Below are 13521 nucleotides of genomic sequence, written 5' to 3' on the forward strand. Positions count from 1 at the left end.
AACTTCCACAAATCACAGCAATTAGTGTTGCCTGGTGTGTTAGGAATATATATGGTGTGTTTTTTCCAGAGGCCTTGTGATTATTATCTTACATTTCTTTCACCTCTTGACTGCAGGATATAAGAATGCAGAGTTCTTTTGTTTTACTCTTTCTTCCAGTGAGTGATTGTCTTAATTCTTTATGGTATCGTTTATATATTTCATGAATTAAGCTCATTGTGAAGCCTTATTTGCATTTCTGATATGCACCCCGCTGGAATAAATGATCTGCGGCTGTTGTGCTTCTCAGCTGCGCCCTCAGCAGCAGCTAGCAGGGAATTTACAGAGGAGCCTGCAGGGGTATTCATCATTGCTTCCAGGGGTGGAAACAGCACTGGGGAGAATTTTCAAGTCGAATGCTTTGAAGTTCAACTTCCCTTTAAGTGGGCTTTTATGGAAGCTCGGGAGGGAGGTGGGACGTCGGCAGGAGGTAACAATAGGGGATCTGAAGCTTGAAAGGGTTACAGAGCACTGGGGATTTCCAGGCACTGCTGGCGAAAGAAAAAGGAACAGGTAAGAGGGGCCATAAAAGGGACGCGGGTTAGAAACACCGCTACCCCACCCCACCCCCATCCATCTCCCCTCCTTCCACCCTCCTTTCCTCTTTTTTTCCCTCTTTTCTTTTTTCTTCTCCCCCTAATGACTCAACAAATGAAATGGATTTGTAAAAATGTTACACGGGGGAAAAAAAAAATACGAGGCATTACACTTACACTGTAAAACAAGAAAACCCTTAATAAAATATATTTAAAAAAGGGGGGGGACGCGGGTGGCACTGTGGGTTAAACCACAGAGCCTAGGACTTGCTGATCAGAAGGTCGGCGGTTCAAATCCCTGTGACGGGGTGAGCTCCCGTTGCTCGGTCCCTGCTCCTGACAACCTAGCAGTTCAAAAGCATGTCAAAGTGCAAGTAGATAAATAGGTACCGCTCCGGTGGGAAGGTAAACAGCATTTCTGTACGCTGCTCTGGTTCGCCAGAAGCGGCTTAGTCATGCTGGCCACATGACCCGGAAGCTGTACGCCGGCTCCCTCGGCCAATAAAGCGATATGAGCACCGCAACCCCAGAGTCGGGCACGACTAGACCTAATGGTCAGGGGTCCCTTTACCTTTACCTTTTAAGAGGGGCCATTGCTTCCGAAGCAGCCCCACTGGCGACTTCATTAAAAGTCTGGAGGGCATCATTTGCATATGTTACTTTATGGATACTGGTCTAATAGAAAAATAGGAACATAAGAAGCAGCCTTATACTGAGTCGGACCACCAGCTCTGAACTGTCTACACCGACTGGCAGAGGCTCTCCAGAGTTTCAGGCAAAAATCTTGCCCAGCCCAGCCCTACCTGACGGTAAGAGCTGTTTGACAGTGGAACAGTCTCCCTCAGGAAGTGGTGGGCTCTCCTTCACTGCAGGTTTTTGTTAAGTTGTGGGTGACATAGCAGACGACACAGAGATTTCTCCAAAGCAGCTCTTTATTTTGTAAACTGGAATAGAACTGACTAGCAAACAGCTCAGCCGGCCTGCTTTTATAGGCAGCCGGCTGTCAACATTGTAGCAACAACAACCCAGAGTTTCCCGCCTAAAATAACCGACGTGGACCTGAGTGAAAACTATCTACAGACCTGAGTGAAAACTATCTACAGTATCCCCCTGCTGGCCCAGGGTGAAACTTCACTACTTAACACCCCTCCCCACCGAGATAAGGCGTTAGTTACAATCATAATGGTTTCCTTATATACAGCACTAAGCGTAATGGTTCAATTAGGCACAAAAGCATATCGGTTACATTTCCCATACTTAGACCAACAGTGATACATGTCCAACAACATAGTCCTTTAAATAAGTTGGGCGCTTGGAAACTCTGCCAGACCGCCAGGGACTGGTAGCCAAGTCCGGAGGGCCACACAGTTCTTGCTGAGGCAACCCTAGGTGTCACTGAAATCCAAATCCCCTGGATCCGCTGCTGTGGGTGGAGCCTCCACAAGTGGAGTGGTCTGAGTCTGTGGTAAGTCTGGCAGACCCTCTGAAGCGGCTTGGTTCGGCTCCACGCTGGCAGTTTGCGAGGGAGATGTAGGTGGAGCCTCGCTATCTGTAAGTGTCTCTTCTGGAGCCGCAAGCGCAGTTGGGGGCACCACGGTAGTGTCCAAGTCCCCAACCCTGCGCCTAAGCTGGTCTATGTGCCGTCACCACAAGCGTCCGTCTTCGAGTGCCACCTGGTATGAGCGAGGTCCAGTGACTCCCACTATTGTGGCTGGCACCCAAGGAATGTCCCCCACATAGTTCCGGGCAAAGACCTGGTTTCCTGGGACAAATGACCGTGGCGCGTTGGCACAGCCTGGGGGTTCAGCCACGGCAAAGTCTGGGTGCAGCCGGTCAAGCAGTGACCTGAGGCGGCGGCCCATAAGCAGTTCAGCAGGACTCCACCCTGTGGCCGCACAAGGGGTGATGTGTTGCACGAACAAGTATTCGGCGACCCGCTCGTGCCAGTCTCCCCAGTCCAGGCGCGCCAGTGCCTCTTTTGCCGAGCGCACCATTCTCTCCGCTTGCCCGTTGCTGGATGGATGAAAGGGTGCCGTTAGGGCATGGCGGATGCCCAGTCCCAAAAGATACCGCTCAAACGTGCCTGACGTGAACTGCGGTCCGTTGTCGGAGACAAGGACATCAGGACACCCATGCATTGCAAACAGGCCTCGCAGCACCCGGATGACGGCCTCGGTAGTGGTGGAGGGCATCAGGGCCACCTCCAGCCATTTGGAATAGGCGTCCACCACTACCATAAAGGTCCGGCCGTGAAAGGGGCCGGCCAGATCGATGTGCACCCTCGACCAGGGTGTCTTTGGCGTCTCCCAGGTGTGTCCCTTACTTGCCGGTGGTGCAGGCCTCGACTCTTGGCACGCTTGACAGGCGGACACCCAGGCAGTGATGGCATCGTCCATATTAGGCCACCAGACGTAACACCGAGCCAACGCCTTCATTTTGACAATTCCCAGGTGGCCAACGTGCAGAGCCTCCAGGACGCGCTGACGGAGTCCCTGGGGAATCACGACGCGGTCTCCCCACAGCAGACAGCCGCGATGAGCCGAGAGTTCATGTTGTCTGGTTGCGAAGGGCTGGAATTCCGATGCAAAAGGCCCTTGTGGCCACCCCCTCCGCACCCAGTTGAGCACCCAGCTGATGGTGCGATCCTGGGCAGACGCGGAGGCCACAGTGGCAGCCGATACAGGCGCTGCTGGAAGATCCTCAATCAGGAGGAGCGATGAAGCTGGAGCCGGGTCTTCCACAAATGCTGGAAGAGGACAACGGCTGAGGGCGTCGGCATGGCCCATCGATTTCCCCGGGCGATGGACGAGCCGGTAGTGGTAGGCAGCCAGGAAAACAGTCCATCGCAGCATGCGTGGCGAGAGGACCGGTGGAGTTGGATGATCACCGGCGAGGAGGCCCAGGAGTGGCTCGTGGTCAGTGATGAGGTCAAAAGTCCTGCCATAGAGGTATTCATGGAACCTCTTCACTCCAGCCACAAGTGCCAGTGCCTCCTTGTCAAGCTGGCTGTAATTCCGTTCCGTCGGAGATAGCATCCTGGAAAAGTAGGCGAGCGGTGCTTCGGTGCGAACGGTGACTAAGGACAGCGCCGATGCCAAAAGGTGAGGCGTCGCAGGCAAGGACCAGTGGCCTGGATTCACTGTACTGTACCAGCACACGGTCCGATGAAAGGAGAGCCTTGACTGCGTTGAAGGCCACCGTCTCCCGATGACCCCAGGCCCAAGGCGTCTTTGTGCTAAGGAGTCGGTGAAGAGGCTCAGCCACTGTGGCTTTGTGGGGCAGGAACATGTTATAAAAGTTCATCAGCCCCAGGAACGCCTGCAACTCCGTCTTGTTCTTTGGGATGGGGGCCTGCTGGATAGCGCGGATCTTGGATGTGGTCGGGTGGAGGCCGGAGGCGTCGATAAGATAGCCCAGGAACTCTGCCTGTGGAACGGCGATCTAGCGCTTCTCCCTCTTTACCTTGAGCCCGGCCTCTTGGAACCTGGTCAGCACGGCACGGAGGCGCTCGAACAGCTGCTGGTGTGAGTCTGCGGACACCAAGACGTCATCAAAATATGGTACCATGCCCGGAAGCCCTTGCAGGAGACGCTCCATAAGGCTTTGGAAGATGCCAGGAGCCACACTCACCCCGAACTGCAACCGGCGGCAACGGAATGCCCCTCGGTGGGTGACGATCGTCTGGGCTTCAGCAGTGGCATCATCGACGGGCAGTTGTTGATAGGCTTGGGCAAGGTCCAGCTTAGCGAAGACCTTACCCTCACCCAGGGAATGCAGCAGGTGTTGGACAACAGGAACCGGATAAGCGTGCTGCTGAAGTGCCTTGTTGATCGTGCACTTGTAGTCAGCGCAGATTCTCACCGCCCATCTGGCTTGACAGGCGTGACGATGGGGGTTTCCCACTTGGCGTGGTCAACCGGCTCCAAAACTCCTTGGGCGATCAGTTTGTCCAGTTGTTCGTCCACCTTAGCCTTGAGAGCAAAGGGAACCCGGCGTGGCTTCAGCTTGATGGGGGCGACTTGTGGATCAAGGATAAAGGAGATGGGCGTACCTGTATATTGCCCCAAGGTGCCGTCAAAAACCTCGGCAAAGTCTTTGACCAGACCCTCAGTCTCTGCGTTAGAGATGCAGTTGATGCCGGTGACTTCCAGGCCGAGGGCATCAAACCAGTCTAGCCCTAGGAGGCTTGGCTGCTGACCTTCGACCACCACCAACCGGAGCAGGCCCGAAAAATTCTTGAAGGCGATCCGGAACCGGCCAACGCCTACCACGGGAATGTCGTTTCCCTGGTAGTCTCTCAGGTTTACGCGGTGAGAGTCGAGTTGCCTTTTGGACACTCTGGGTACCAGTCTTTTGATGGTGCTCCAAGACACGATGGACAGGGCAGACCCGGTGTCGATCTCCATGTCACATGGAGCTCCTTCAATGAGCACCGTGACGTTCAGCTTGCGTCGCGTAGGCGAGTCGGTTTGGCCAATCGTGGTTCCAGACGGGCAGCGGCAGTTGGTGAGAGCGAAACAACTTTCCTTGGCAGACTGGAGTGAAGACTTGGACTTGCGAGTCGGTGAAGGGGGGGTGTCAGACGGAGCTGATCAGCAGACCTTAGCGATGGTGCCCCTTCTGGAACACTTCCTACAGATGGCATCTCTGAATCGACACTTGGCACGGGAATGGTTGCCTCCGCAGCCGGCACATTCCGGTTGGCCCTTGGACTTCTGTTGGAACTTCCTGCGCTCCCGCTTTGTCTGGTGCATGTCATCGTCTTCACTGGAGGATGCCTCATCACTGCTGGCCTCTTCATGATGCACCAGAACTGGCTTCCTATCAAGACGCGGGCTGCTGGACTTGCGGATCTCCTGGGCGGAGCGTTCAGCAGCTTCTGAGGCCACAGCCTCCTCAATGGCTTTCTGTAGCGTGAGGTCTGGCTTGGCGAGGAGACGCCATTGCAGATGGATGTCCCGGACCCCGCAGACGATTCGATCCATCAGGGCATCATCTAAGTCTCGGAACTCGCAGTGCATTGCAGCCTGTCGCAGGGCGGTGGTGTAGTTGTTGATTGACTCCCCCTCTGCCTGGTTCCGGTGGTAGAACGCATGGCGGGCAGCAATCTTGGATGGCTTTGGTGCGTAGTGGTTGCGGAGCTTCTCTTGGATCGTGTCCCACGGTGTTGCCTGGACTGCTTCAGGCGCAACCAATGCTCGGGCCGTCTCGAACACCTCAGGCCCACAGAGGCTGAGGAATAGGTCCCGCTTCCGCTCCTTTGATACTTCTGTCAGCTCGTTGGCTTGGAGGTAGCAGTCGAACCGAGCGAGGTAGGAGTCCCATGATTCAGAGGCTGGTGCAAACGGCGGTAGAGGCACAAGTGAAGCCATGATTCCAATGCCGGTGTGAAGGGCGATGGATGGAACACAGTGCTCTAGCCAGAACAGTCAGCTCTGAATTGGTTCTGTCCAGTGATTTCGCTCAGTGATTTCGCTCTGTGATTCAGCTCAGTGATTCAGCTCAGTTCAGAGGCTGGCTGCATCTGGCTGTGCTCTGATGTCCATCGATCCCATCCTCGTCGCCAGTGTTAAGTTGTGGGTTGACATAGCAGACGACACAGAGATTTCTCCAAAGCAGCTCTTTATTTTGTAAGCTGGAATAGAACTGACTGCAAACAGCTCAGCCGGCCTGCTTTTATAGGCAGCCGGCTGTCAACATTGTAGCAACAACAACCCAGAGTTTCCCACCTAAAATAACTGACGTGGACCTGAGTGAAAACTATCTACAGACCTGAGTGAAAACTATCTACAGTATCCCCCTGCTGGCCCAGGGTGAAACTTCACTACATAACAGTTTTTAAGCAGAGGTTGGATGGCTATCTATCACGGATACTTTAGCAGAGATTATGGCATTGCAGGGGGTTGGACCTCAGGGTCCCTGCCAACTCTACATTTCTATGATTCTACCTGGAGATGTAGACTGAACCTGGGACATTCTGAATTCAAAGCAGATGCAACTGAGCTTGTTTTCCCCAATCTAGCAGATATAGCCCCCCAGTCAGAGTGTGTGTGTGTGTGTTGGGTCCCAAGTGTCATGAGTCCCAAAGAGTGATCATGTAAGGGCTGGTCAGTCCACAATAGGGGTGTGGGAAGTAAAGGAACCAAAATTTGATGCCTGCGATAGAAGAACAAATTCCCTTCTGCAGCCGTTTTGTACCATTTTGTGGGAGTTAGTGACTGGCTAAAGGCAGGCAGCAAGCAAAAACAATGATGAGTTAAGAGTTCGTGCCCAGAGTATTTACGCCTTTTTATCAAGCTTGGCACAGTTTTTTGTTTGTAGTTTGCTGAGAATTGTGAAACTGTGTATGCTCAGTTTATTTTACAGTGGTACCTCGGGTTACAGACACTTCAGGTTACATATGCTTCAGGTTACAGACTCCGCTAACTCAGAAATAGTACCTCAGGTTAAGAACTTTGCTTCAGGATGAGAACAGAAATCGTGCGGTGGCGCGACGGCAGCGGGAGGCCCCATTAGCTAAAGTGATACCTCAGGTTAAGAACAGTTTCAGGTTAAGAACAGACCTCCAGAACGAATTAAGTTCTTAACCTGAAGTACCACTGTATTTTATTTTTTGGTAGTCTTTCAGATACCACAAAACTGTGTGTGTGTGTGTGTGTGTGAGAGAGAGAGAGAGAGAGAGAGAGAGAGAGAGAGAGAGAGAGAGAGAGATATTATTTCGGGCATTCGGGCAGTCCTTTTCAGGGGGAAGAGGCCCTGTGTGGGGAACTGCACTAGGGCTCCCAAACACCATCATCCGGCCTTGTGATGAATAGGCTGGGGAGCAAGTGCAGAGCTTTAAATTGTGGGCAGCACCATTCAATCTGGCTTCAAATTACAGCAAAGCAGGTTTGTGTTAGATACTATATTGGCCTCATTTTCTTCACAGTCCCCGTCACCGTTTGCAGAGCTCAGCTTGCGCAAGATGCAGGTCCACTGTGATTTAGAAGCAGTGGAAGAGAGTCTCTCAAGCCATCTGTCTTTGACATTTCTTGAATGCTTATATCAGCTTGGGTAACACTGCTGAGGTCATTGGGCTGTTTCCGGAGACGACAGATGCCTTACGACAAGAATAATAAAAGTCTATTGCGTGACCTTGAAAAGGGCATTTGCTCAGGGCCTGTGTGTGACATATATGAACAGAGAGAACAGCAGTGGTTGTCAAGTAAAGCAGACTATAGCAGGAAGCATCTGAGATATACTCTGTCTGGTCATTCAGCTGACAGCCGAGGTCCGAGGCAGTTTGTGCCCACAGAGAGCCAGAGCTCACAGTCAAAGACCTTGCATGGCTTAGGAAAATTCCCATCTCCCTCGCAATATCTTCCTTGAAATGATCCTATCTACAGTATGAATGTCAGAGGATTCTGATGGAAGCAGATAATAATAATAATAATAATAATAATAATAATAATAATAATAATAATAATATTTATTTATACCCCACCCTCCCCAGCGAAGGCCGGGCTCAGATGCAGAAACTGCTGATATTCACTTATTTGTCTGGAACGGAAAGCAATCCAGCAAATGTAATCGGTATTCTTTGTCATTCTTGCTTTCTTTCTGCAGAAAAAAAAGAAGAAAAAATTTAGAAAATACATGATTGATTACAATGTGTTTTTTTGCATTGTTTTTCCTTTGCATTGAAGTGAATAGGTTGGAATAATGGATGGACAACATAAATTATGCAATGTGCATGATTAGTTATGTAATTTTGTCACAGAGGAGGACAGCAAGACAGTAATATAGTTTTGGCAGAAGCTGGACTGCAGCAGAATGGAAACATTGCTGCATGCAATGAGTACAGAGTGGAATGCATAACAAGACCTTTTTACACACCCAGTCTGCAGTGAGTGCAGGGTTCACTGGTATGGTTAGGTAATCTTAAGAGTCAATGCATATTGGTCTTAAAAGTACCCCCTCTTAAAATGGTAATCTGTACTATTTTGCTGCATTTGGAGGCCCTCCTGCTCATTCAGCTGGGTGGAGTTCTGTCCCCAAGTGCCTGGCTTAATGGACCACTGTCATCGTTGTCCATGTCTACACATCAGTTCAGATTCAACAAAGTAGCCTAAATTGGCTGCTGGGGCGGGAGGAGAATTGTGCATGCAAATACATTTCACATTTGCTCAGCTTGCTTTTGCTGCTGTTGGTGAGTGTGCTCATCTCACTTCCATGCCTAGTCCGCTCAGACATTCCTGGTTTCTGTGCTGTTGCAAAGTTATCTGTCTGGAGACAGGAAGCCCCAACAACATCAAACATACCACCTCAGGCCTATTTAATTGCTCATCTTCTAACATTGTGTATGCCATCAAATGCCAGCAGTGCCCTTCAGCTGTCTATACTGGGCAAACAGGCCAAACCTTATGCCAAAGGGTAAATGGACATAAATCTGACATCAGGAATCACAAGACAGAGAAACCAGTAGGAGAACACTTCAATCTCCCAGGACATTCAGTACAAGATCTCAAGTGGTTGTCCTATTACAAAAGAATTTCAGAAATAGACTTGAAAGAGAAGTTGCTGAATTACAACTTATCACTAAACTGAAAACTATGGAGAGACCTGGTCTGAACAGCGATATTGGATTCTTATCCCATTACACAGGCTAAAACTATTCTTGGTCATCTACATACTGTCGCTTTAAAAATCTCTTGCTTTTTCTTTTTCTTGTGGGACCAACTGTCATTAACGGTCACTAACAGACTTACCATACCCATTAGCAAATCACCCATTCCCTCCCCCCTCCCTCTCATTATATATAAGGGTCTGATGACTTCTGTTTCAGTGTATCTGAAGAAGTGGGCACGCACACAAAAGCTTATACCTAAAACTACTCAGTTGGTCTCTAAGGTGCTACATTATAATTTTTAAATTCTTTTGGAAGGATTCTTTTAAAGACTTTCTTAGATCGTATAACTTTTTTGAAGACTTGATTCTTTTGAGGGAGTTTTTAAGTATTTAAGAAGAGACTTTTTAACTATCTTTTTAAAAAATGCTTTAATTTATTTTGACTACGGCAGACCAACATGGCTACCTACTTGAATCTATATATTTCCCGACAGCTGTCAAGATCTATTCTCTTGCGGAGTCTCAGGGCAAGAGATGAAAGCTTCTGTAACTTTCCTAAATCTATTTGTTCATTTTTAAAGCCAAGGTCATCCAGGGAAACACATGATCTTCCCCTTCTTCCCCTCTCTCAAAACCAGAATAAGGCAGAAAAGGCAATCGAGATGACATTATCGTCGGCTGCTTCTCCTGTTTCCCATTTCAGGCCTTAAAGCAGCCGTCCTTTTGCCATTAGTCAACCCCTCTAGTTAGTTAACTGACATGACTCAAAACTGCATCGGACAAGACAGCCTCCAGGTAAGATATTGCAAGGTCTAAGCTTGGCATGTACACTTAAGAACAGAAATATTCAGCCCGTTCCTTTAAATAGTATCCTTGACTCTTTTGAAAGCCATGGAGATTGATAGCATGAGTGTGGGAAACAAGAAGCATCTATCATTTGATTCTCCGGCAGCTGGCGGTACAACGGGCACAGCTTTCAAACACTGTGAAGAGAGGTTTCAATTCTACAGCGCTGGAAACCAGTCAGGACAGTTTGCTTGCTGATATGCAAAAGAACAAACAATGAACAAACTGCACCCCAACCTCCAACAAATGGTTAGCTCAGTTGGTTAGAGCCTGATGCTGATAACGCCAAGGTTGCAGGTTCGATCCCCATATGGAACAGTTGCATATTCCAGCATAGCAAGGGGTTGGACTAGATGATCCGCAGGGTCCCTTTTAGCACCACAATTATATTATCCTCTGAAATACAAGATAACTGCAATTCTTTGGTTTCCCTTGATGCTCCACAACCGGTTAGGACTCAAGAGAGGTAGATTATACAAACAGCATATCACATGATAAAACTGTGCCAGGGTTGTATCATTCCATAAAGCCCATTTCTAGTACCCGCAGTCCTTCCCCTGTTTTCTTGCATGTATTTACATATGTCCAGGGACATGGGTGGCGCTGTGGGTTAAACCACAGAGCCTAGGACTTGCCGATCAGAAGGTCGGCGGTTCGAATCCCCGTGACGGGGTGAGCTCCCGTTCCTCAGTCCCTGCTCCTGCCAACCTAGCAGTTCGAAAGCACATCAAAGTGCAAGTAGATAAATAGGTACCACTCCAGGGGGATGGTAAACGGCGTTTCCGTGCGCTGCTCTGGTTCGCCACATGACCCGGAAGCTGTACACCGGCTCCCTCGGCCAATAAAGCGAGATGAGCACCACAACCCCAGAGTCGGCCACGACTGGACCTAATGGTCAGGGGTCCCTTTACCTTTAGATATGTCCAGAGCAAAACAACCTCTGCTTAGATATGTGTTATACATGTGAAGGTTAGAAAAAACTATAAATGCAACATGTTCTCTTGCATGCCATAGATGCTAGAATTGCTAGCAGGTTCCTAAAAGCAAATGCTTGAAAACCTCACGGTCTCCTTGTGACACAAATACTGTATTTGCTTCTAATGATCTTCCTTCTTCCCGCTTGTTTACCGCTTCTGTCCATCTGTCCAAATTTCATTCTGGCAGTAGGTGTCTGTGCCTCTCACCTGTTTCCGGTATTGTCTTTGAGCAACCAGACTAACCAGTTCAAGATATCAATTTTTTTTAAAAAAATATTTAAGGATTGTATCATTCCAAAACTGCAGGTGGTGGAAAATTACCTGGTTGACTGTTCACCTGTATTCAAAGCAAAGTGAAACAAAAAATCTCTGGAAAACTATGGTCACAATCAGGATAATGTTAAACCTGTAAGGCAGAAACAAGAGAATCTGCAGACCGCCAGATGTTGCTGAACGATAGGTTCCTTGAGCAGCAGCCATGCTGGCAGTGGCTGATGGGAGTTGAGAAGCCATCAACAGCTGGAGAGGTCCATGGGTTCGCCCCATCCCTAACATAGGAACCTCATTGATTTCAATGAGAAAGTTAGACAATATGCTTAGATGCTGATCTTGGACTTAAAGGAGGAAGGGTGAGGCTCCAAGATCAAAGCTGCAACAGGTGTTTTTCAGCTTACAACACGGGACAGTGGATGATCATACAGTTATGTCCCCATTCCAAGATTGTGTTTCTCCACTAGTGCAATGACTCACACATTTGGCCAGTGAGTCATGGACCTGGAGGGTCAAAAATGCACTAATCTGCAGCTTACATACATGAATTGCTAAGGCCGGCATGTGCATAGCCTGTTGGAAAGTGTTAGATCCAGGTGTATTTTGGCGCAATCTCTCGCTACCTTGCAGTTGTCCGTCACTGTTTCAATCCAGACATCCGTCTCCGATTTTGACTTTGGTGCGGCTGGAGACAGTTTAAATGTTTCGAGGATGACAGTCATCCTGGCTCAGCTGGCGCTTAATTGAGATAATGACGCAGCCCCATCCCAGCTACGCAGAAATAACCACCCTGCCATTCTCATTTGAAGGAGAATTGTGATTAAGCAGTTCTGAGGGAATGAAACGGCCCATGAAACGCCCGAGGAAAACAAACCCAGAATGAGAAACACATTCTCAGCTATACGCCACATGTCGTTGTTGGGGGGGGGGGAATCAAACACACTGTGGGTTCCTGCCAGAAGTAGAGAACATTTTCTGGCTCGAGGGCCACATTCCTTTCTAAGTAACCTTCCAGGGGCCACTTGGGAATGGGCGGAGCCAGAAGCAAAAGTGAGTGGGACCCTTAATGCATTTATTTATTTTTTTACCTTTGTACGGTTGGCTAGTTTCTACACAAGCTGACACACCCCTCTCTCTATCTTCTATCTCACTGTGCGAGTGGCGTTATTGGAGCCCAAGGACACATTCCAGCCAGGAGGGGCATTCGTTTCAAAAGCCTGCCTTGCGAAGCATTGTGCACATGCCACCGCCACTTGCGATATATGCTCTGTTAATGCGCAAGCAGAAGTAACAGCTATGGCTTCGCAGCCCACAGTGACACACCACACTGTGGAGATAATTATATCACGCGTGCTGCCGACGATTGCTCCTTTAAAGCTCTTTAATGCAAAGGCACTGGCGCTTCATAATTGAGCACAAATTAGGAGTCTGGTTTCTCTGTTGGGCTTGCTGTTTGGGGGGTGATTTTGCAGCTTTCAAGGCAGCTGCTAATGAGGAGGCTGCAGCCTCAGCTCACGACTGCCTTTGGCGGCAGGGCAGCCAGCCTCATCTCTGGATTTCACATGGCCGGAGGTGAAAACAAGCTTCACTTGTCAAGGGTCTCTGTGTGCAATGGTGCCAAGGGACCCATTCGGTCTTTTGTGGAGAGCCCCCCTTTCTACTGAACACATTATCCTCACTATGGCATCAGCACTAGCATTAATGTAGCACTACTGAAATATACTTTTGAATTATGGTGCTGCAGGAGACTCTTGAGAGTCCCATGGACTGCAAGAAGATCAGACCTCTCCACTCTTAAGGAAATCAGCCCTGAGTACTCACTGGAAGGACAGATCCTGAAGCTGAGGCTCCAAAACTTTGGCCACCTCATGAGAAGAGAAGACTCCCTGGAAAAGACCCTGATGCTGGGAAAGATGGAGGGCACAAGGAGAAGGGGACGGCAGAGGACGAGATGGTTGGACAGTGTCTTCGAAGCTACCAGCATGAGTTTGACCAAACTGCGGGAGGCAGTAGAAGACAGGAGTGCCTGGCGTGCTCTGGTCCATGGGTCATGAAGAGTTGGACACGACTAAACGACTAAACAACAACAACAACACTGAAATATACAGCATCTTCCAGCATGTTAAGCATCTAGGAGTTTAGTGCACGGGGAGACAAGGGGTGTTAGGGAAAGAAGGGAGAGGCAAGGGTCAAATAAATGGCTGTACGCAGGTATAAATAATGTTATTATTCATACCCCTCCCATC

This window comes from Podarcis cretensis, assembly GCF_951804945.1.
Source record: "Podarcis cretensis genome assembly, chromosome: 3".
Taxonomy (NCBI): Eukaryota; Metazoa; Chordata; class Lepidosauria; order Squamata; family Lacertidae; genus Podarcis; species Podarcis cretensis.